The sequence below is a fragment of the Moschus berezovskii genome, chromosome 18 (genome assembly GCF_049115385.1).
Source record: "Moschus berezovskii isolate FMDL1 chromosome 18, NW_MosBer_1.0, whole genome shotgun sequence".
In the NCBI taxonomy this organism is placed as follows: domain Eukaryota; kingdom Metazoa; phylum Chordata; class Mammalia; order Artiodactyla; family Moschidae; genus Moschus; species Moschus berezovskii.
The window spans coordinates 22447503-22469221 of NC_142477.1; the positions used below are offsets into that span (position 1 = coordinate 22447503).

The 21719-nt window shown below is 38.3% G+C and overlaps 1 non-coding gene and 1 pseudogene across 1 annotated transcript; both read left to right on the forward strand.

The window, feature by feature from the left end:
• The first annotated feature begins 1166 nt into the window (after positions 1-1166).
• LOC129553114 (MARCKS-related protein pseudogene) lies at positions 1167-1780 on the forward strand (annotated as a pseudogene).
• A 5780-nt stretch (positions 1781-7560) lies between these two features.
• Positions 7561-7667, forward strand: LOC129553440 (U6 spliceosomal RNA). Its single transcript, XR_008685465.2, has one exon. It is a non-coding gene; the product is annotated as a U6 spliceosomal RNA (small nuclear RNA).
• The last annotated feature ends 14052 nt before the right edge of the window (positions 7668-21719 follow it).

Here is a 21719-nt window from a genome sequence, read left to right on the forward strand (position 1 = left end):
TTCATGTATCGGTTGACCATTTATACAGTTCCTTTTGAGAAATGCCTATTCAATTCCCTTATCCCTCTTTAAAATCAAACTTTATTTGGTACTGAGTTATCTGAATTGTTTATATATTTTGGATATTAACCCCTTTTCACCTATATGATTTGAAAATATTTTCTCACATTCTGTAGAATATATTTTCGTTTTGTTCATTGCTTCTTCTTTTTTTAAATTTATTTATTTTAATTGGAGGCTAACTACTTTACATTATTGTATTGGTTTTGCCATACATTGACATGAATCTGCCCTGGGTGTACATGTGTTCCCGATCTTGAACCCCCCTCCCACCTCCCTCCCCATTGTTCATTGCTTCTTTTGCTATGCATACGCTTTTGATTTGATATAGTCCCACTTACTAAGTTTTGCTTTTACTCTTTTACTTTTGGTGTCATATTTAAAAAATTATTGTCAAGACAGATGTCAACAGACTTTTTTCTAAATATTCTTCTGAGAGTTTTATGGTTTCAGGTCTTATGTTAGAGTCTTTAATTTTGAGTTAATTCTTGTGAGCAGTGTATAATAGGGATGCAATTCCTTTCTTTCCCATGTGATTATGTAGTTTTCTCAACTCCCTTTATTGAAGACTGCCATTTTCCTAGCAAGTATTGTTTGCTTCATATTCAAATGCTAATTAATATATATGTGAAGATTTGTTCCTGGGCTCTCCATTCTGTTCCATTATTCTATGTGTGTACTTTTATGTCAGGAACTTACTGTTTTGATTATTATATCTTTGTTGTATAGTTATCTTGATTGTTTTACAGGATTTATATTTAAGCCATTTCTCTTTAAAATATCCCAAAGAAGAAAACAAAATGTGCAGAATGCATATATTACACAAATGATGGTATATTAAGTTTCAGAGATCCTGCTTCACTGCTAAATTTCCTTTGATAAAAATCAAATAATTTTCCTTATATAAATATTTTCAGTTCTCAAATTTTTATAAAACTAAAATAATGTCAAGGTATTCTGGCCAGAAGCAGAGCAGTGGTGGTCACAGCTAGCAGAGGTGCACCTCGGTTTCCCCCAACACTCTTCACCCTCAGACTCCATCCCTCCCACCCCGAGACCCACCCAACCAAACAGACTCTGGGGCCCCCAAGCAGAAACCCCTGACCATGGGCAGCCAGAGCTCCAAGGTTTCCTGGAGTGACCTGACTGCCAAGCAGGCAGAAAATGCTTCCTCCTCCAGAGTCGACAGACAGGGGACTGGCCACGTGAAAAGCAATGGAGGCTTATCCCCTCAAAGGTGAAGGGAAGTCAACCCTCAAAAATGGAACAGAGAAGGCAGAGGGGGCCACTGGTGATGCCATAGAGCCAGCATCCCCTAGGCAGGGAGCTGATGCCAAGGGGGAAGGGGTGCCCCCATGGAGACCCCCAGGAAGAGGAAGAAATTCTCTTTCAAGAAACCTTTCAAATTGAGTGGCCTGTCCTCAAGAGAAATCGGAAGGAGGGTGGGGGTGATTCGTCTGCCTCCTCAGCAGCAGAGGCGGAGCAGGGGGAGGTGGTTCTCTGCAGCAATGGAGGCAGTGCCCAGGAAGGGAAGGCTGTTGCCACTCCTCAGAGCCAGAAGCACCAGGCCAAAGGGGCAGAGGCCAGCGCTACCTCCAAGGGAGGAGAAACAGAAGAGGCAGGACCCCAGGTCGCAGAGCCATTCACTCCCTCGGGGCCAGTGGGTGGCTCCCCACCAGCAAGCGAGCAGAATGAGCAGCTGGGTGAGGGAGGTGGGTGATCTCTGAGCTGCAGAAACTTGGTCCTGGTGAGCTCACTGCCTAATCCTGGTGCCTCTGCTGCCTTCTTGTACCCAGAAAGGAACGGGGCTGTTGCCCTCCAGCCACATTGCCTCTCCTTCTCCTGCTGTGGATTCTCCCATCATCCATCTGGTCTTCCTCGAAAGGCCAGTGGAAGATGGTCCTTTCCAGTTTCCAAGTTAGGTTTGTGATGTGAAATGCTCTTGCCCTCGGCCCAGCCTCCTTCCCTTCCTCACCTGTGCTGAGGGCAATTGCTCGTTTTCTTTCCCAATTATTTTCCAGGTAGGTTTTGTTTACCAGCTTCCCCGGTGGCTCAGATGGTAAAGCATCTGACTGCAACGCGGGAGACCTGGGTTCGATCCCTGGGTCGAGAAGATCCTCTGGAGAAGGAAATGGCAACCCACTCCAGTACTCTTGTTGGGAAAATTTCATGAATGGAGGAGCCTGGTAGGCTACATTCCATGGGGTCGCAGAGTCGGACATGACTGAGTGACTTTACTTGCCTTTCACTTTTTGTTTACTCCCCAGATCCCTGAGCCAGATGTGGGGGCCTGCACTCCCATACCTGAGTGTAGTCCAGCTTTTCCCTGTTGAGCTTTCAGTCTCTCCTGCTGTGCCTAGGGGCAACTGGGCTGGGGAGGACACTGCCCTTGCCTCGGTTTTCATAGATGCCTTACTCAAGTTCAAACAAACAAACAAAAGATGTCGAATATGTCTCCTAGCACATATTCAGATATATAATGCATTTCTAAACAATGTATAAAACTGTATATTAGAAAAATAAATAAAATATAAAATAGTGTATTATTTGGCAGATATACCCAATCCCAATGTCAGCTACTATCTACACAAGTGTTACTTTCTCTGGTGTGGTATTTATTTGTCATGCTCTTCAAAATATTAGGAAAACATTCTTGACCTAAAGAATATATAGAAATGATAACTATTTTCCACTATCTAAGTCTAGAATGATAAAGTTCTTCAGATATATGACTGTAGAAAGGATTGCTCTGTCTTACATGGAAATATTTCACTGTTCTGTGTCTCCTGTCTATATTGTACAGCTCTGTCCCAGGTGTGAAACGTGAAAGTCGCTCAGTTGTGTCTGACTCTTTGTGACCTCATAGACTGTACAGTCAGTGGGGTTCTCCAGGCCAGAATACTGGAGTGGGTAGCTGTTCCCTTCTCCAGGAGATTGTTCCAACCCAGGTATCAAACCCAGGTCTCCCCCATTGCAGGCAGATTCTTTACCAGCTGAGCTACCATGGAAGGACAAGAATATTGGATTGGGTAGCCTACCCCTTCTCCAGGGGATCTTCCTGACCCAGGAGTTGAACCAAGGTCTCCGGCATTGCAGGATTCTTTACCAGCTGACCTACCAGGGAAGCCCAGGTGGCTCAGTGGTAAAGAATCCACCTGCCAATGAAGGAGATGCAGGGGATGTGGGTCTGATCCCTGAGTTGGAAAGTCCCCTTGGAGAAGGAAATGGCAACCCACTCCAATATTCTTGCCTGGGAAATCCCATGGGCAGAGAAGCCTGGTGGATTACAGCCCATAGGGTCAGAAAGAGTAGGACACAGCTGAGATCACAGACATATTTATGAAATGTTTTCTCCATTTTCCATCTCTAGCTAATTCAAGTCATTCTGAATATTGCTAAAGTATTTTTTCATTTGGGCTTCCCTAGTGGTTCAGATGGTAAGCAATCTGCTTACAATGCTGAAGACCCAGTTTCTATCCTTGTGTTGAAAAGATCCCCTGAACAAGGAAATCGAAACCTACTCCAGTGTTTTTACCTGCGATATCTCACAGACAGAGGAACCTGGCAGGCTACAGTCCAAGGGGTTGCAAAATGTTGGATACAACTGAGTGAAATTTCTTTATTTAGGAAGACTTTAAATTATTTTATAGTTATATTTACCTGTCTATTTTGATAACTGTAATTTCTTTGAAATGTCAATATCTACCTACCCTGAAAACCTGCATAGTGTGTGGGTATTGTGGAAACTTGTGTATGTACACACACACACACACAATTGGGTGCATCACCGACTCAATGGACATGAGTTTGAGCAAGCTCCGGTAGTTGGTGATGGACCAGGAAGCCTGGTGTGCTGCAGTCCACAGGGTCGCAGAGTTGGACACGACTGAGCACCTGAATTGAACTGAACTGAATTATTTCTAAGGTAATTTGAAGACACAGAATTTGAATCAGAGGGTCTATTTTAAGTTTTTAGCCACCTTTTTTACTTTCATTTTGTAACAGCAGAATCACATGTAAATAAGTCACTTAAGGTTTAGAATCTCATTAAAAATCTTTCATACTGGGAGAATGAAGAATCTTTGATTTGCTTTATGTTTTAAATATAACTTTTTAAGTCTTACAGATTTTTTTTTTCTTTCACTACAGAGAAAGGGATAGTTTTGATAATTACTCTGCTTTCTGCAAATTATCAGAAGGATGTAAATTGTATTTACTGACATTGATAAGTTACTCTTTGGCATCATTATTCGCTAATGAGCTTGTTTCAGAATGTTTGCAAGCTTATGTGACAGGATGACATTTTATTATATGAATAAGGTCAGCTCTGTTATTTAGCCCTTGAAAGAAAAAAAAATTCTTCATGAAATATGAATCTATTAAGTACATTTGACTCAAAACTTGCTTTAAAGTCAAGAAGTGGCACCTCAAATTCATGTAGCTGCTCTAACCTATGAGGTGGAGTTTTGGCAATTATAAGAGGATGTCAGGAGGTACTTTGCAGATAGTGATTAGCCATGTTAAAGGTTATGTTCAAGCTAAATTTTGAATGGCACAGCGGCTATTATTTCAAAGAGCAAGATATACAGACTTAGAAGTTGAAATGTAGTTTACTCTGTCTTCCTTGAAACTTCCTTGCCTTCATCATCCACTGTCATTAAAATATCAGGATCACCATAATTACGGGCTCTAAGAAACAAGTACACATTATTTTTAGTTGCCTCAGATGCCAAAAAAAAGGACTTGGGTTTTGGTCTTTAGGAAATGAGAAGGTTTGGGAATGTTGACATAAATCTCTGAAATTGTGAGTCTGACTTTTTACTAACATAGCTCTTGTGACTGTAGAATAAATTGAAATGGAAAAAAAAATCATCTAGAAAGAAGCATATCTCAGTGAAAGGGAAATTTTAGAGCCCTTGATTATGACAGTATTCCTTTTTGTCAACTGCATTTGTCTCATTATAATAATTTTCAAGTTGATTAAGGTGATTATTGTTATAATCACTATATAATTATTATAACTTGGAATATGAGGAGAATTAAATAAAGTAGCATTTTCACTGGTGATTACAGAGAAGGTATAGGGAGTAAGTTTAATAAAACACTGTCCTGTAAGATGAGCAATATTTTGAAAGACTAAAATGTGGAGTGCTATATTTTATCTCTTAGTAATTGCAGGAGCTCAGTTGCATTCACTCATGTCTCCTTTGAATGCTTTGTGAATAGTAAGCACTCAGAGACAGTGAAATTTATTTCCATATATTTTTCTTCCCTTAAGTAAAGGCATATTTTCAGTGAATTAAAAAAAAAAACTTTTTAGTCAATTTTTGTTGGAGTACAATTGCTTTTTTTTTTTTTTGCTACGTTGTGCAGCATATGGGATCTTAGTTCTCCAATCAGGATGGAACATCCTGTGTTTCCTTGCCTTGGAAATATGGCATCTTAACCTCTGGACCACTAAGTCCCTTCAGTGAGTTTTTAGGAATATGATAATTAACTTCTTTGACCTCAATAATATAAAACTATAAGGTGGACAAATTTCAAGATTTGATATATACTAAAAATGAGATTTAACTTCTATGCAGGTGTGTTTCATTATCTCAGACAAGCTTCTATTCTTTTTGCTGTGACCTGTATGCATCATAATAACTTGGTTAGGCTGAAATGTGCATCAAGCCTGCAGAGAAAGAACAGATGGAAACAACTAAGGGAGCCCATGGGAGCGCAGCCTGTTGGAGAGTACAGGAAACATAGATGGGAGGAAGGTTGGAGGTTAGCAACGTGGACTATCAAACTTTGGATTTCCCAAACTCAGTCATCTATTTTTTTTTTTTTTGGTAATTAATTTATTTTTTATTGGAGGCAAATTATTTTACAATATTATATTGGTTGGTTTTGCCATAAATTGACATGAATTCTCCCCGGGTTTACATAAGTTCCCCCTCCTGAACCCCCCTCCCACCTCCCTCCTCCCTTTATCCTCCCTCTGGGTCATCCCCACATGCCAGCCCCGAGCATCCTATAACATGCATTGACCCTGAACTAGTGATTCATTTCACATATGACAACATACGTGTTTCAATGCCATTCTCCCAAATCATCCCACCCTCACCCTCTCCCATAGAGTCCCAAAGACTGTTCTATACATCTGTGTCTCTTTTGCTGTCTCGTATACAGGGTTATCATTTGCATCTTTCTAAATTCCATATATATGCATTAGTGTACTGTATTGGTGTTTTTCTTTCTGGCTTACTTCACTCTGTATAATAGGCTCCAGTTTCATCCACCTCATTAGAACTGATTCAAATGTATTCTTTTTAATGGCTGAATAATACTCCATTGTGTATATGTACCAAAGCTTTCTTATCCATTCGTCTGCTGATGGACATCTAGGTTGCTTCCATATCTACATGCTTTCTTCTCAAAGCAGTTTCTTTTGGCAGGTACGGATTATAACATACTGTATTCAAGCGGAGGTGCAACATAAGGAGTCTGGATGTAGGTAACAGTGATGATAACATTTGGCAAAGTGATAGTGAATGTCCTAAGCGAAGGAGGAAATAATAATTTAAAAAACATTGCCAATTGAGAGATCTCTCAAAATCATCATTGTATGTGTGCACAGTGAGTGACTAACACACTCAATCGTCAGTCATGTCCGACTCTGTGACCTTATGGACAGTAGCCCATCAGATTCTTCTGTCCAAGGATTTTTCCAGGCAAGAATCCTGGAGTGGATTGCAATTTCCACCTCCAGAAGATCTTCCCACTCAGGCATCAAACCTACAACTCTTTTGTCTCCTTTATTGGCAAGCAGATTCTTCACCATTAGCACCACTGCAGAAGCCCCAGATTCATTAGTACTCTAGGAAAACATTGCTCTTTTCAGTGAATACAGCTCAGTTTAAGGGGCATTTTCTTTGACAATTAAGCAAGAATGAATGAGGAGAAAGAATTTGGAACTTGCTATCATTATTTCTTGTAATATTTTCATATTCATGTTTAACTTACTATGTATATTGTAAATCGTTTCAGAAGTACAGAATGAGAACAAATGTCCACTTTTAATCTTGGCCTCAGATTTTAAATAAATATATGTATAAAGTGAATAAATTGTAATCCATTAATATACAAATAAGTATTAATACAATCTTGAGAGTTTTATTTAGGAGACTTAAGTAAGGGAAAACACAAATAAACACAATAGGAAGAAAAAAGTCTGTAAACCACATTGGAGTCCAAACACCTCACTACTCAGACATGATGAAGACACACACTTGGTTATACATGGAATAGATTCTACTAGGGGTAAGGATAATTATTTACTTGATTTTAAGAACTGTAGATCAGATTATATCTTCACTATTTTTTAAAATTAGAGCTAGTGTTATATGATTAGAGTATGTAAAGCAATTGTGATCCTGTCCCTGAAAATAGTGTTTTAAAACACTATCTTATATTTGATTTTCAGTTCCTAATGTGACTTTTAAAACTATTTTGGTGCTCACTTCAGCAATATATGTGTTAAAATTAGAACTATACAGAGAAGAATAGCATGGCCCCTGCTTAAGGATGACGTGTAAATCTGTGAAGTGTTCCATATTTTTGAAAAGGTTATTTAAAAAGGAATGTATATATAACTGAAGCACTTTGTTGTATAGCAATAACTAACATAATGTTGTAAGCCAATTATACTTCAATAAAAACAACTTAAAATTAAAATTTTATTTTAAAATAAAAATTGGATATATTTAAGGTATAAAATATGATTTGATACACATATGAACAGTTTACTACAGTCAAGTTAATTAACATATCTTTTCCTCACATAGTAATCTTTTGTGATCAAAGCACCTGAAATCTCCTCTAAAAATATCTGCAGGAAAGTCAATGAATTTTTTTTTATTCAAAAAAATGTTTTACTAGGTACAGTTTTATACTTAGAGGAACATCTAATATTACAATATGATTGAATCTTTAGGATACATAATTTATTCTTAAAATATACAAATTATATACAGACACTGGAAACTCAGTCCCCAAAATACTCAGTAAAGACATCTGGGTGACACTTATAGAATTGACCTAACAATTTTTTCTTCTCTTTGGCGGAAAGTTTTGAATCCTCATCAATATTTTTTAGTAAATTCAATAGCTCATCCTTGGTTGTCTTCTTTGTACGGTCAGAATAATCACTTCGATCAGTTCTCTGGCAATAAATATATCCTGTGTCTCTGTTTGGATCTCTTCCCTTCTGAATGTCCATGAGCTTAACACTGACAATTTTATGTAGAGTTCCAGAAATCTTAAAAACATCTTTTTGATGATCCATTAAAAAGAGTACCAGAAGATCAGTCTTGCCTTTGGATAAATTTTTATTGTGAACAATAGCTTCTGAGAATATCCTTTTCACAACCATTCGGTTGTCACTTTCTTGCTGTAATTTAAAAATTTCCTGCTATATTTAAAGGTCACAAATTAGGCATATCATATGAATCTCTTAGAACAATGATATGCAATTATAAGTAAATGTTTTAAAAGTGCTGTTAAAGCCAATACAGATTCTGTATATTGTATCACTCTTAAGTAAAATATTAGTGTATTTTTAAAATGATTTTTTAAAGGTAGAGTCTAACTTGATGTCACATTTATAAGTATATTTACTCACATATTCATGGGATTCTTTCTAATAAGAACTGTATGTATACTCAGACTAAGTAAATTCATATTTTTTCACTGTATGCTCAAAAGTGCTCTGAGTAATAAACTACCCTCATGTCACTAATCTTGTCACTTTAGTACCCTACAGATTTTTCTCTTGGAAATCAAGTCTGGACTGATTAACACCTGCTGCTTATGAATCTCAACAATATTAGGTTGAAAGCAAGGTGTTACTTGATGATTGCAAGTTTGATGCATAAAGCAGGGTGCTCAAACCCGGTGCTCTGGGACAACCCAGAGGGATGGGATGGGGAGAGAGGTGGGAGGGATTTTCAGGATGGGGTGATATATGTGCATCCATGGCTGATTTAAGTCAATGTATGGAAAAAAAATCACAATATTGTAAAGTAATTATCCTCCAGTTGAAATAAACAAATTAAAATATTTTAAAAAATTGTCTCTTAATGGACAGCTACAAATCCCAAGCAAGAAAAGCAGCAGATGGAAATAAAATGAGCCAATCACAGTCAAGAAAAGGCTTATGTTTGGGGCTAACAGGAATCTAACTCATTCTGACTTATTTATCTTTCTATCTGCAAAGCTTTGCATGCTGTCAAACACATAAGGGGAGTTCAGTAATTGGGTTGTGAAAAGATTTATACTATTAAAATATTAACAAACTAATGGCCTTCCTAAATAATTTTCACTCCCCATATTCATTGTGAATGTAATACTGTTTCTTAATTTGTAATCAAATTAATAAATGTGCATACCATAAATATCAAATGATATTGAATTATAAAAATAGAGATATCTTAGTTGACATGCTGTAGTTTTCAGCCCTGCTTCTCTGAGGCAACCACATCCACAACTTTTTACTTTTTCCTCTAGAAATCACCCCATTTTTCTAAATGTATGTTTTATGACCACTTCGTAGTTTAATGATTTTGATCATTATCAATTCACTTACTGTAATAGTAGATGAAGTTTTAACCTTCAATATTTTCCCTCCAAAATCTCCCTTTTTGCACTAGTATTCTTACTAATATATTGTTGTTCAATTCCTCAGGTGTATCCAACACTTTGCTACCCCATGGACTGCAACATGGCAGGCTTCCCTGTCCTTTACCATCTCCTGGAGTATGCTCAAACTCATGTCCATTGAGTTGGTGATACCATCCAACCATCTTGTCCACTGTCATCCCCTTTTCCTACTGCCTTCAATCTTTCCCAGCATCAGGGTCTTTCCTAATGAATTGGCTCTTCGCATCAGGTGGCCAAAGTATTGGAGCTTTATATAGCTGTCCTTGATTGCTGTTTTAATAAAAAATGATTACATTATTTTAAATAATAAAGTACAGTTCACAGCTGATCCAGAATTTTTGTTTGTTTGTTTATGCACCTCAATAGACTTTTCCTAAGTTTATAATATCCTTTTCTTATAGCTATTTCCATTCCTTCCGTTCCGTTCAGTCACTCAGTCATGTCCAACTCTTTGCGACCCCGTGAACTGCAGCCTACCAGGCTTCTCTGCCCATGGGATTCTCCAGGCAAGAATACTGGAGTGGGTTACCATTTCCTTCTCCAGGGGATAGCTATTTATGCTCCTACTTTTTAATTTCCTGAAATCTTCCAACAGATATATAAACATATACATGCGTTCTAAGTACTTTGTTGTTACTATATTGTCACTAAGTCATGTCCAACTCTTTGTGACTCCATGGACCATAACCCACCAGTCTTCTCTCTCCATGGGATTTCCCAGGCCAGAATACTTGAGTGGGTTGCCATTTCCTCCTCCAGGGGATCTTCCCAACACAGGGACTGAGCCCATGTCTCCTGCATTGGAAAGCAGATTGTTTACCACTGAGACCCCAGGGAGCCTGTTCTGTAGCCCCACTATTAAAATATCAACTTGTGCTAAACTATGATTATTTTCGGTCCTTCTGAATAAAAATTTGAACTGTTTATTCCCATGTTGATTATGTAATTTTGATTTTTTTCTAAAATGTTAAGGTGATTTTTTTATATGTTGTCATTACAATATATTTTTAGGTCAATTTTAATGACTGTGTAAATCTTACAGTGTAGCTCCCTTAATGTAGTTAGTTATTTCTTCTTGTTCTGGGACACGTTGGTATCTGGAGAACTGACATTCCAGAGACTAGAAATGTGGTCTCCCCTAGGCTAAGTGTTTTCTTTTTTTTTTAATAGCAGGGACAACAAGGAAACCATTGATGCAGCAGGAATGTAGTGAGTTTTGAAAGGAGCAGCTGATGAGGTCAAACTGGTAACAGGTATACACTATAACTTTTACTCAGTTTGCTGTGGCCATGAAGACACAGCCTCTAGAAGTCCTGTAGCAGCATGCAAGGAAATACATTCTGTCAACAACCACACAAATGTAGCAAAGGTCCTAAGCCTTGAATGAAACTTCAACCCTCATCTGATACCTTGATTTCAGCCTGGACAGACCTCAAAGAAAGAATCCAGCTGACTATTGCCTGGAAACTTTACTCTCAAACACCATTAGTAAGTGTGTGGTACTTTGTTAAGAAGCAACAGAGAACTGACTAACTCTAGAAAGCTTTCATTCTATTCTGTTTCAGTGCTTTACTATATCCAGAATAAGTCTTTTTTAAAAAAATATTCAATTCTCTTTATCTAAATCTTTTCATGCAGTGATAAAATATTTTTTCCACAACTAGTAAGTTTTCTAATTGCCCAATTGCAAGTAACAGCTTTAAATATAAAATGATTGCTAACAAATTAATTTTAGAAGCTAAAACCACTGCTGTATGACACTATCACCTACGATTTGGAAGCACAATCTGCCAACTTCCTACAAGTAACGTGAGAGCACTTACTTTCTCTATAAAAATGCATGATGACAAATATAGAACTAAAGATCTCTATTTCTTATGTTTCCCTGAAAGGTGTATCTTATGGTGGGCATATATTTATATAATATTTATATATGCTTACACAGTAATACACATTCTCTGAATATAGTAATATATAAAATAAGTTTGTATAAACACACATTTCTTTGAAGCTTATTCTCTGGCCTGACTTCTAACTAAATACCACCCACTCTGAAGGCTATTTAAATGTGATGAAAAGCTGAGGTATTGCATAAAGAGGACTAAAATTAGACCACTTTTAGAGCTTTATTGATGCTATTATAAGACAGGAAAATGTTTTCTGCAAGTTTGAATTTTACCACACATTTACATGTAGCTACAAATCACGTTACTATGACTTTTCTGGAAAAAAAAAAAAAAGAAAAGCACAACTTGAATTCATTTGAGGATAACAGATTTCAGAGGGAGAAAAAAGCTATTTCAACAAAGGAGAAAAAAAAATCTTTAAGGCAAAAAATGGAAGACAAGAAAAATGAACATCCTTAAGGCAAATGATGAAGAAAAGAAAGGAGCAAAATGTTAGGAAAAATTTAAATATTGATCTAGGCATGTGGTTTTATAAGATACAGTTTACTTGTTAATATATTTCTTCATTTACCCTCTTTCTCTTTCTCTCTCTTCCTCCCTGAATCTCTCTCTTCATACACATACTCATTTTTATATCACCGGATCATATTTGTTATTTTGTTTAGAATGCTTCTTTCTACTTTTATTTTATGTTCTCAGTCATGTCTGACCTTTCGTAACCCCACGGACTATAGCCCACTATTCTCCTCTGTCCATGGAATTTTTCAGCTAAGAATACTGGAGTGGGTTGCCATTTCCTCTTCCAAGGGATCTTCCCAACTCAGAGAATAAACCTGAGTCTTCTACATTGGCAGTCAGATTCTTTACCACTGTGTCACCTGGGAGGCCCCCTTACTACACTTGGTCTTAGCCAAAAGGTCATGTTAACAAATTCTTAGAAGATTTTGGTATCTTAGATACTTTATAAACTTAGAAGTTTATAGTGATCTCATAAGATGAAGCAGGAAATATGCTCTTTCTCTATTTTCTAGAAGTGTTGGTATAAAACCATATTATTTCACCCTACAAGTTTTTCTCCCTAAAGTTTGCCACTTAGCTCATCTGTTCCTGGAGTTTTCTCTGGGGGAAGATTTAAATTAAGACTTCTGTTAGCAGATTTAGAACTATTCAGATTGTCTTTTGTCAGTATGGCTAAACTAAGCGGTCAATTTTAATTGCATATAGATTTTACCCCCAAATGGCAAATGGTACACAAAATTATACTATTATTCTATTAATAGTGTCTGCATGATTGACAAAGTCTCATTTATAATCCTTATATTATGTCTGCTCTCCCCTCCTCTCGTTCCTCTCTTCTAATTGCTCAGCAAAATTCTGAAAATGGGGAATTATGGAGTAGAGATATTACCTAGGGCCAGGAACTTGGCCAATGTTAGGGCCAATACTAGGGCCAATGTTAACTTCGGAACATTGACTTTGTTCCATGGTAGGGCCTGGAGGTCATTTTGTTGCAAAAATGATCTATGATGTGCTGGTTCGAGGAGTGGTATCATCCTTCTTTCTTTCATTCCATGGATACAGCATAAAACCACATCAACATCAGTATTAAAGATCTAAAAAATGCGAGGGTTGGTGATTACATTCATATTTCCACTCAATTTACTAGAATGAATCCTCTAAACCATATCATGGTGGAGGAGAATGGACAATTCCAAAGTCACTAAAAAGTGGCTCCATTTGCAGCTTCTGTGTAGATATTGCATCTTTGGTGGATTGGGTTAATATATCTTTCTGTAATCTCTGCTCAGAAAGCTCTGTACTGATACATGGGAATATTTATGAAGCAATGCCAGCAGTAAAGAAGGACAGACAGGGGTTCAGAATCTAAGGAGTTGACAAATATCAATTGCATTACTAACTGACATGTATGTATATGCTTTCCACCTTCTTAAATATTGTCAATATTTTACTATTAGAGCATGAAATTATTCTAAAAATAAATATTAGTCCAAGTTTCTTTTGATAGGCTATAAATACATTGCTTTACTTTTTCTCTGACCTTTGTTTAAGAAGTCTGTTTGTGTGTGTATACACATATATAATAGCAGTCAATCCTAAAGGAAATCAGTTCTAAATATTCATTGAAAGGACTAATACTGAAGCTGAAACTCCAATACTTTGGCCACTGGATGTGAAGGACTGACTCTTTGGAAAAGACCCTGTTGCTGGGAAAGATTGAAGGCAGGAGGAGAAGGGGACAACAGAGGATGAAATTGTTGGATGGCATCACAGACTTGATGGACATGAGTTGGAGCAAACTCTGGGAGCTGGTGATGAACAGGGAAGCTTGGCATGCTGCAGCCCATGGGGTCACAAAGAGTCAGATATGACTGAGTGACTGAACTGGACTGATGCAAGTATATAACATATATATATATATATATATATATACACACACACACACACACGTTCCACTGTCTATTATGTCATATCATTGGAATGAAATGTTTGAAATAAGTTACTTGAAATCTTCTAAGAATGATTGAATTTTTTTGACCAACTCTATCTACTCCTAAAAGAGAAAAATAGTTACTGCACTATATAAAGTTTGCATGCTAAGTTGCTTCAGTCATTTCTGACTCTTTGTGACCCTATGGACTGTAGCCCTCCAGGCTTCTCTATCCATGGTATTCTTCAGGCAAGAATATTAAAGTGGGTTGCCATTTCCTTTTCCAGGGAATCTTCACTACCCAGAGATAGAACCTGTGACTCATGTCTCCTTCAGGGACAGGCGGGTTCTTTACAGCTAGCAGCATCTGGGAAGACGAATATAAAGTTTAATTATATTTAATATAATATTATATGTTATATAAGAGAAAAACTAATTATGATAGTATATAAAGCTTAAATTATATATTATATCATAATACTTTATATGATATTATATTTATATAATTTCAGGAAAATTAGAGATACAAAGGGAATACTTCATGAAAAGATGGGCACAATAAAGGACAAAAATGGTATGGACCTAAGAGAAGCAGAAGATATTAAGAAGAGGTGGCAACAATGCACAGAAGAACAATACAAAAGTGATATTCATGACCCAGATAACCATGTTGGTGTGATCACTCACTTAGAGTCACACATCCTGGAGTGTCAAGTCAATTGGACCTTATGAAGCATCACTATGAACAAGGCTAGTGGAGGTGATGGAATTCCAGCTGAGTTATTTCAAATCCTAAAAGATGATGCTGTTAAAGTGATGCACTCAATATGCCAATAAGTTTGGAAAACTCAGCACTCGCCATGGGACTGGAAAAGGTCAGTTTTCATTCCAATCTTAAAGAAAGGCAATGCCAAAGATGTTCAAACTACCACACAATTGCACTTTCACTTGCTAGCAAGTAATGCTCAAAATTCTCCAAGTGAGGCTTCAGCAGTACATAAATTGAGAACTTCCAGCTGTTCAAGCTGAATTTAGAAAAGGCAGAGGAACTAGAGGTCAAATTGCTAACATTCCTTGGATCACAGAAAAAGCAAGAGAATTCCAGAGGAAAAAAAAAAATATATGTTTCTGCTTCACTGACTATGCCAAAACCTTTGTGTGGTCACAACAAACTGTGGAAAATTTTTAAAGAGATAGGACTACCAGATCACTTTACCTGCCTCCTGAGAAACCTGTATTCTGGTTAAGAAGCAACAGTTAGAACAGGGCATGGAACAACAGACTGGTTCCAAATTGAGAAAGGAGTATGTTAAGGCTGTATATTGTCACCCTGCTTATTGAACTTATATGCAGAGTACATGATGCAAAATGCTGGGTTGGATGAAGCACAAGCTGGAATCAAGATTGCTGGGATATGCAGATGATACCACCCTTATGGCAGAAAGTGAAGAGGAACTAAAGAGCCTCTTGATGAAAGTGAAAGAGGAGAGTGAAAAAGCTGACTTAAAACTCAACTTTCAGAAAATTAAGGTCATGGCATCCGGTCCCATCACTTCATGGCAAATAGATAGGGAAAGAATGGAAACAGTGACAGATTTCATTTTCTTGGGCTCCAAAATCACTGCAGATGGTGTCTGCAGTCGTGAAATTAAAGCCACTTGCTTCTTGGAAGAAAAGCTGTGACAAACCTAGACAGCATATTAAAAAAACAGAGACATCGCTTTGCCTACAAATGTCCATATAGTTAAAGCTGTGGTTTCCAGTAGTCATATATGGATGTGAAAGTTGGACCAGAAAGAAGACAGTGCTGAAGAATTGATGTTGAACTGTGGTGTTGGAGAAGACTCTTGAGAGTCCCTTGAACTGCAAGGAGATCAAATTAGTCAATCCTAAAGAAAATCAAGTTATGACCAACCTAGATAGCATATTAAAATGCAGAGACATTACTTTGCCAACAAAGGTCCGTCTAGTCAAGGCTATGGTTTTTCCCGTGGTCATGTATGGATGTGAGAGTTGGACTGTGAAGAACGCTGATCGCCGAAGAATTGATGCTTTTGAATGGTGGTGCTGGAGAAGACTCTTGAGAGTCCCTTATACTGCAAGGAGATCCAACCAGTCCATTCTAAAGGAGATCAATCCTGGGTGTTCATTGGAAGGACTGATGCTAAAGCTGAAGCTCCAATACTTTGTCCACCTCATGCGACGAGTTGACTCACTGGAAAAGACTCTGATGCTGGGAGGGATTGGGGGCAGGAGGAGAAGGGTATGACAGAGAATGAGATGGCTGGATGGTATCACCGACTTGATGGAGGTGGGTTTGAGTGAACTCCGGGAGTTGGTGATGGACAGGGAGGCCTGGTGTGCTTTGATTCATGGGGTCGCAAAGAGTCGGACATGACTGAGCAACTGAACTGAACTGAAAGGAAATCACTCTTGAATATTCATTTGAAGGACTGATGCTGAAGCTGAAACTTTGATACTTTGGCCACTTGATGTGAAGTGCCAACTCATTAGAAAAGACCCTGATGCTGGGAAAGATTGAAGGCAGGACGTCAGAAGATTAGATATTTGAATGGCATTACCGACTCAAGGGACATGAGTTTGAGCAAGCTCTGGGAGACAGTGAAGGACAGAGAAGCCTGGTGTGTTGCAGTCGATGGGGTTGCAAGAAGTCAAACATGACTGAATGGCTGAACAACAATCTATTTGTAGATTATGTCATGCATTATCCTAATTACATAAGATACAAAGACTATAATAAACTTCATGTGTATTTGTGCTATGTTGAGAATGCAACATAGGTTTTAAATAGATGCATTCTGTATTGCTGACTCTACTTCTGTCAGTAAGGATCCACAAAACCCCAACAGTCACTGGGCCCACACTTGTGCCCCATAGTTGCAGAAGCCAAGTTGCCAAGGTTTCCCTTTGCTTTTATCGAAACTGCTTACCCAAGTAGACCACCTCTTCCTGAGTATATGGTTGAAACATAGTGAACTCAGTCACAATTGGGGCCCTTGAGGATGCCCCCCTGGTCCATAGGTTGCTCACTCTTCACTTTCTGATGTACAATGGGACTTGTTGGCAAAGATGGACCCACAGTCCATATTGTTGCACATTGGGCACCAGTGTGGCATCACATAGGACACGATCCATATCTTCTAACACATTTTCAGTTCTATACAGTGAACCACCCACTGCTTCCCAGTGTTCCACTGGAGCCCATGCCAAGAGTATAGTGGCCACATGGTACCACAAGCTCTATGGTGGCCACTGGCTTCCTCCATCCAGTGTAGCCTCAGGCTCCTCTAGCTGCTGGGTATCCTGTCGACTACACTGATTGTATCTCTGATTCTGTTCATGACGCCAGTTGTCTCTTTCACGCTGTTTGCACAGTTCGCTGAACCCAGGGTAGACAAAGTACAAGCAGGAAAGCTGGAAGAAAGCTCAAGGAGCTGTAGGAACTGCAGACGTGTTTATTCTCTCCTTGTTGGCACAGCAATTGTAGCAGCAGACACACTATACTTCTCCTCTTGTGGCTACTCCATGGACACAGCCATGACACATCAGTAGTAACATAACCATAATGTTGCTGACATAACAGAACCTCTATGCAGCCTCAATGCCTTCTCAGATGGAGCTTATATATGCTTACTGCACAAAGCAGCACTTGACCAAGCAAGTACCTCATGAGGCCGCAGGCACAGTGCTATAAGTGATCTCGGCTGTTACATACTCATTATTTACAAAATGTGGGGCAAGAGCTAGAGGCCGTGGGTCGAGAGAGCCTGACCACAGGATCTTGGCTAATTTGCTCTTTCCCTACAGATAGTAAATTGATGGAAACTTGTGAAAAATCTTTGTTACTGAAAATAAATCATTTATAATCACAAATAATCCTTCTCTGAATTGTAACACAAAACTGAAACATTACCTTGTTTACCTTGCATGTGTGCTCAGTCACTCAGTAGGGTACTACTCTTTACAATTCTATGGACTATAGACTGCCAGGTTCTTCTGTTCACAGGATTATCCCAGCCAGAATAATAGAGTAGGTTGCCATTTTCTCCTTCAGGGGGTTACATACCATAACGGGATTTATCAGAGTTGAATTTGATCTGCAGTTTACTGAAGGGTCACTTCCTACCTGAGTGAGCAATTTCAGCCCTTCCAATTATGAACATCATCCTAAACCTATGCCTATTCAATTGATGATAGAGCAATTCTTGTTGAAGTCCAAAAATAACACTCAGATGTGTGCATATGGACTGGAGAAATTAGATGGGGTGTAACTGGCAGAGATTCAGAAGAATCAATTGCTCTGATTTCACCACTTGGTAAATGGACCAGAGCTGACGGTCTAAATTGAAAATAATAGTTGGAATGTTCTACAATGGCTTTGATCCAGAGCATGTAAGACAACTTTACAGAACAATTTAAGCACCAGGCAATTACATCCCAAAATTCAGTTAATATCTTCCTGAACTATTGCTGTACTTTACATTTAACATGTTTGTACAAAATAAATACTCCGGGTCACATTTTGTGTAGTTAACTGAACCATTGTTGCTGGACTTTGTCAAAAATGCCATGATAATAGGAAAAAAAATTATTCTAGCAAAAACAATTACAATACTAATTATAGCCTAGTATAATAATAACCTCTTCCATTTCACAACTTCATGTTTAGATTCAAATTGTCATTGCCATATGTTTGTTATTCTAATATTAGCTGACTTACAAGAATAAATGTGGAAGCAGCAAGAATCCTTTCTTGTGTAGCTTTGTTTTTGCATATAATTGCTTAGTTTATATATTTAATACAACTAGGGGCTTCCCAGGTGGTGGTAGTGGTAAAGAACCCTCTTGCTGATGCAGGAGACATAAGAGACCCAAGTTTGATCCCTGGATTGGGAGAACCCCTGGAGGAGAGCATGGCATTCCACTCCAGTATTCTTGCCTGGAGAATCCCGTGGACAGAGCAGGTTACAGTCCAGAGGGTTGCAAAGAGTTGGACACGACTGAAACGACTTAGCAGGCACACACAAACCTAATAAAACTGTGTGAATTTCTACTTGAGTAATTTAATAAGTAGAAGTTAAATGAACTACAATTTATCTTTAGTAACCTTGCTTATTTAACTTATATGCAGAGTACATCATGAGGAATGCTGGGCTGGAAGAAGCACAAGCTGGAATCAAGATTGCTGGGAGAAATATCAATAACCTCAGATATGCAGATGACACTACCCTTATGGCAGAAAGTGAAGAGGAACTCAAAAGCCTCTTGATGAAAGTGAAAGAGGAGAGTGAAAAGGTTGGTTTGAAGCTCAACATTCAGAAAACAAAGATCATGGCATCTGGTCCCATCACTTCATGGGAAATAGATGGAAAAACAGTGGAAACAGTGTCAGACTTTGTTTTCTTGGGCTCCAAAATCACTGCAGATGCTGATTGCAGCCAGGAAATTAAAAGACGCTTGCTCCTTGGAAGGAAAGTTATGACCAACCTTGATAATATATTAAAAAGCAGAGACATTACTTTGCCAACCAAGGTCCGTCTAGTCAAGGCAATGATTTTTCCCGTGGTCATGTATGGATGTGAGAGTTGGACTGTGAAGAAGGCTGATCGCCGAAGAATCGATGCTTTTGAACTGTGGTGTTGGAGAAGACTCTTGAGAGTCCCTTATACTGCAAGGAGATCCAACCAGTCCATTCTAAAGGAGATCAATCCTGGATGTTCATTGGAGGGACTGATGCTAAAGCTGAAACTGCAATACTTTGGCCACCTCATGCGACGAGTTGACTCACTGGAAAAGACTCTGATGCTGGGAAAGGTTGGGGGAGGGAGGAGAAGGGGACGACGGAGAATGAGATGGCTGGATGGCATCATCGACTCTGTGGACATGAGTTTGAGTGTACTCCGGGAATTGGTGATGGACAGGGAGGCCTGGCGTGCTGTGATTCATGGGGTCGCGGAGAGTCGGACACGACTGAGCGACTGAACTGAACTGAACTGAACATTTATTTTTCGGGTTACATGTGAAATTATTTATATGGAATTGACCACATAGCTTCTTTTTCTAAATCCATTATCATGTGGAGATTATTTTCATATGATTTATATAAATATGGTATATAATAAACCCTTAAATCTTAGTGTTTTCAAATAATGCATTTGGCAAACTGTGCATGTAAGTGGTTGTTTCAAAACTGTATAGTTAAGTTTATTAGCATCAAATCCAATATGTAGTGCTTTAGAATAAAAAAAGAAATTATGATATATTTAACTGAGTGGAATTACAGAGTGACTAACACTTATAAAGAAGTTCCATGTAAAGGATCATGGATCATCATGTTTTTCTTGGTCTTTGCTGTATATCCAGTCCTTATCCTGTATACAATATGTAGAAGGCATCTAATAGCTATTTCTGGAATCCTAAATAAATAAAGAAGGAAATAGAATATACTTTTCTGATATTTTCAAGAGAGAAAGAGTAATAACCAGAAGTTCCAGGGGGCAGAACAAACCTGATTTATCTACATACAGTCTTTGATTACCTGGCTTCCTTGGTGATTCAGATGGTAATCAGTCTGCCTGCAGTTCAGGAGACCCAGGTTCAATCCCTGGGTTGGGAAGATCCCCTGGAGAAGGAAATGGCAATTCACTCTAGTATTCTTGCCTGGAGAATCCCATGGGCAGAGGAGCCTGGCGAGCTACAGCCCATGGGATCACAAAGAGTTGGACATGACTGAGTGACTTTCACTTAACTTCACTTTGATTACCTAATGAATGGCAGAGTCTTTGCTTGGGAGTGGGGCTAAGGTGATGAATACAACACGTCACTGAACTAAATTCTCTTTAATGGTCAAGACAAGTATACTCAAAAAATGAGTATGGCAAAATTTATAATATTCTAGCTACTCTTGCCATTCTTTTAACTAGAATGTTTGAACAAGATAATATCAAATCTCTCACAACTTAATATCTTCAAATTATCATTCTCTTAAACATCTGAAATATTGTTAAAATGTATGCAAAAATGTCTTATGCAAAATTTTCCAGGGAAATTTTTATGACTTCATAAATAGGCATTTTTGTGGCTGCTGCTGCTGCTGCTAAGTCACTTCAGTCGTGTCCGACTCTGTGTGACCCCATAGACGGAAGCCCACCAGGCTTCCCCGTTCCTGGGATTCTCCAGGCAAGAACACTGGAGTGGGTTGCCATTTCCTTCTCCAATGTGTGAAAGTGAAGTCGCTCAGTCGTGTCCGACCCTTAGCGACCCCATGGACTGCAGCCTACCAGGCTCCTCCATCCATGGGATTTTCTAGGCAATAGTACTGGAGTGGCTTGCCATTGAAATTGCCATATCTATGGATTCTCTAAATGTATAAAATTTCCCTTGAAAATCTGGCAAAGTGATAACTATGCGAGGGGACAAATATATTACTTTAACTTGATTGTGGATATTATTTTATAATATTTTTGAATATTGAATCATTAAATCCCACCTTAAATACTTACAAGTTTTGTCAATTTTCCTCAATAAAGCTGAAAAAAATAAAATTATTTTTTTCACAATATTGTCATTTTGTTGGT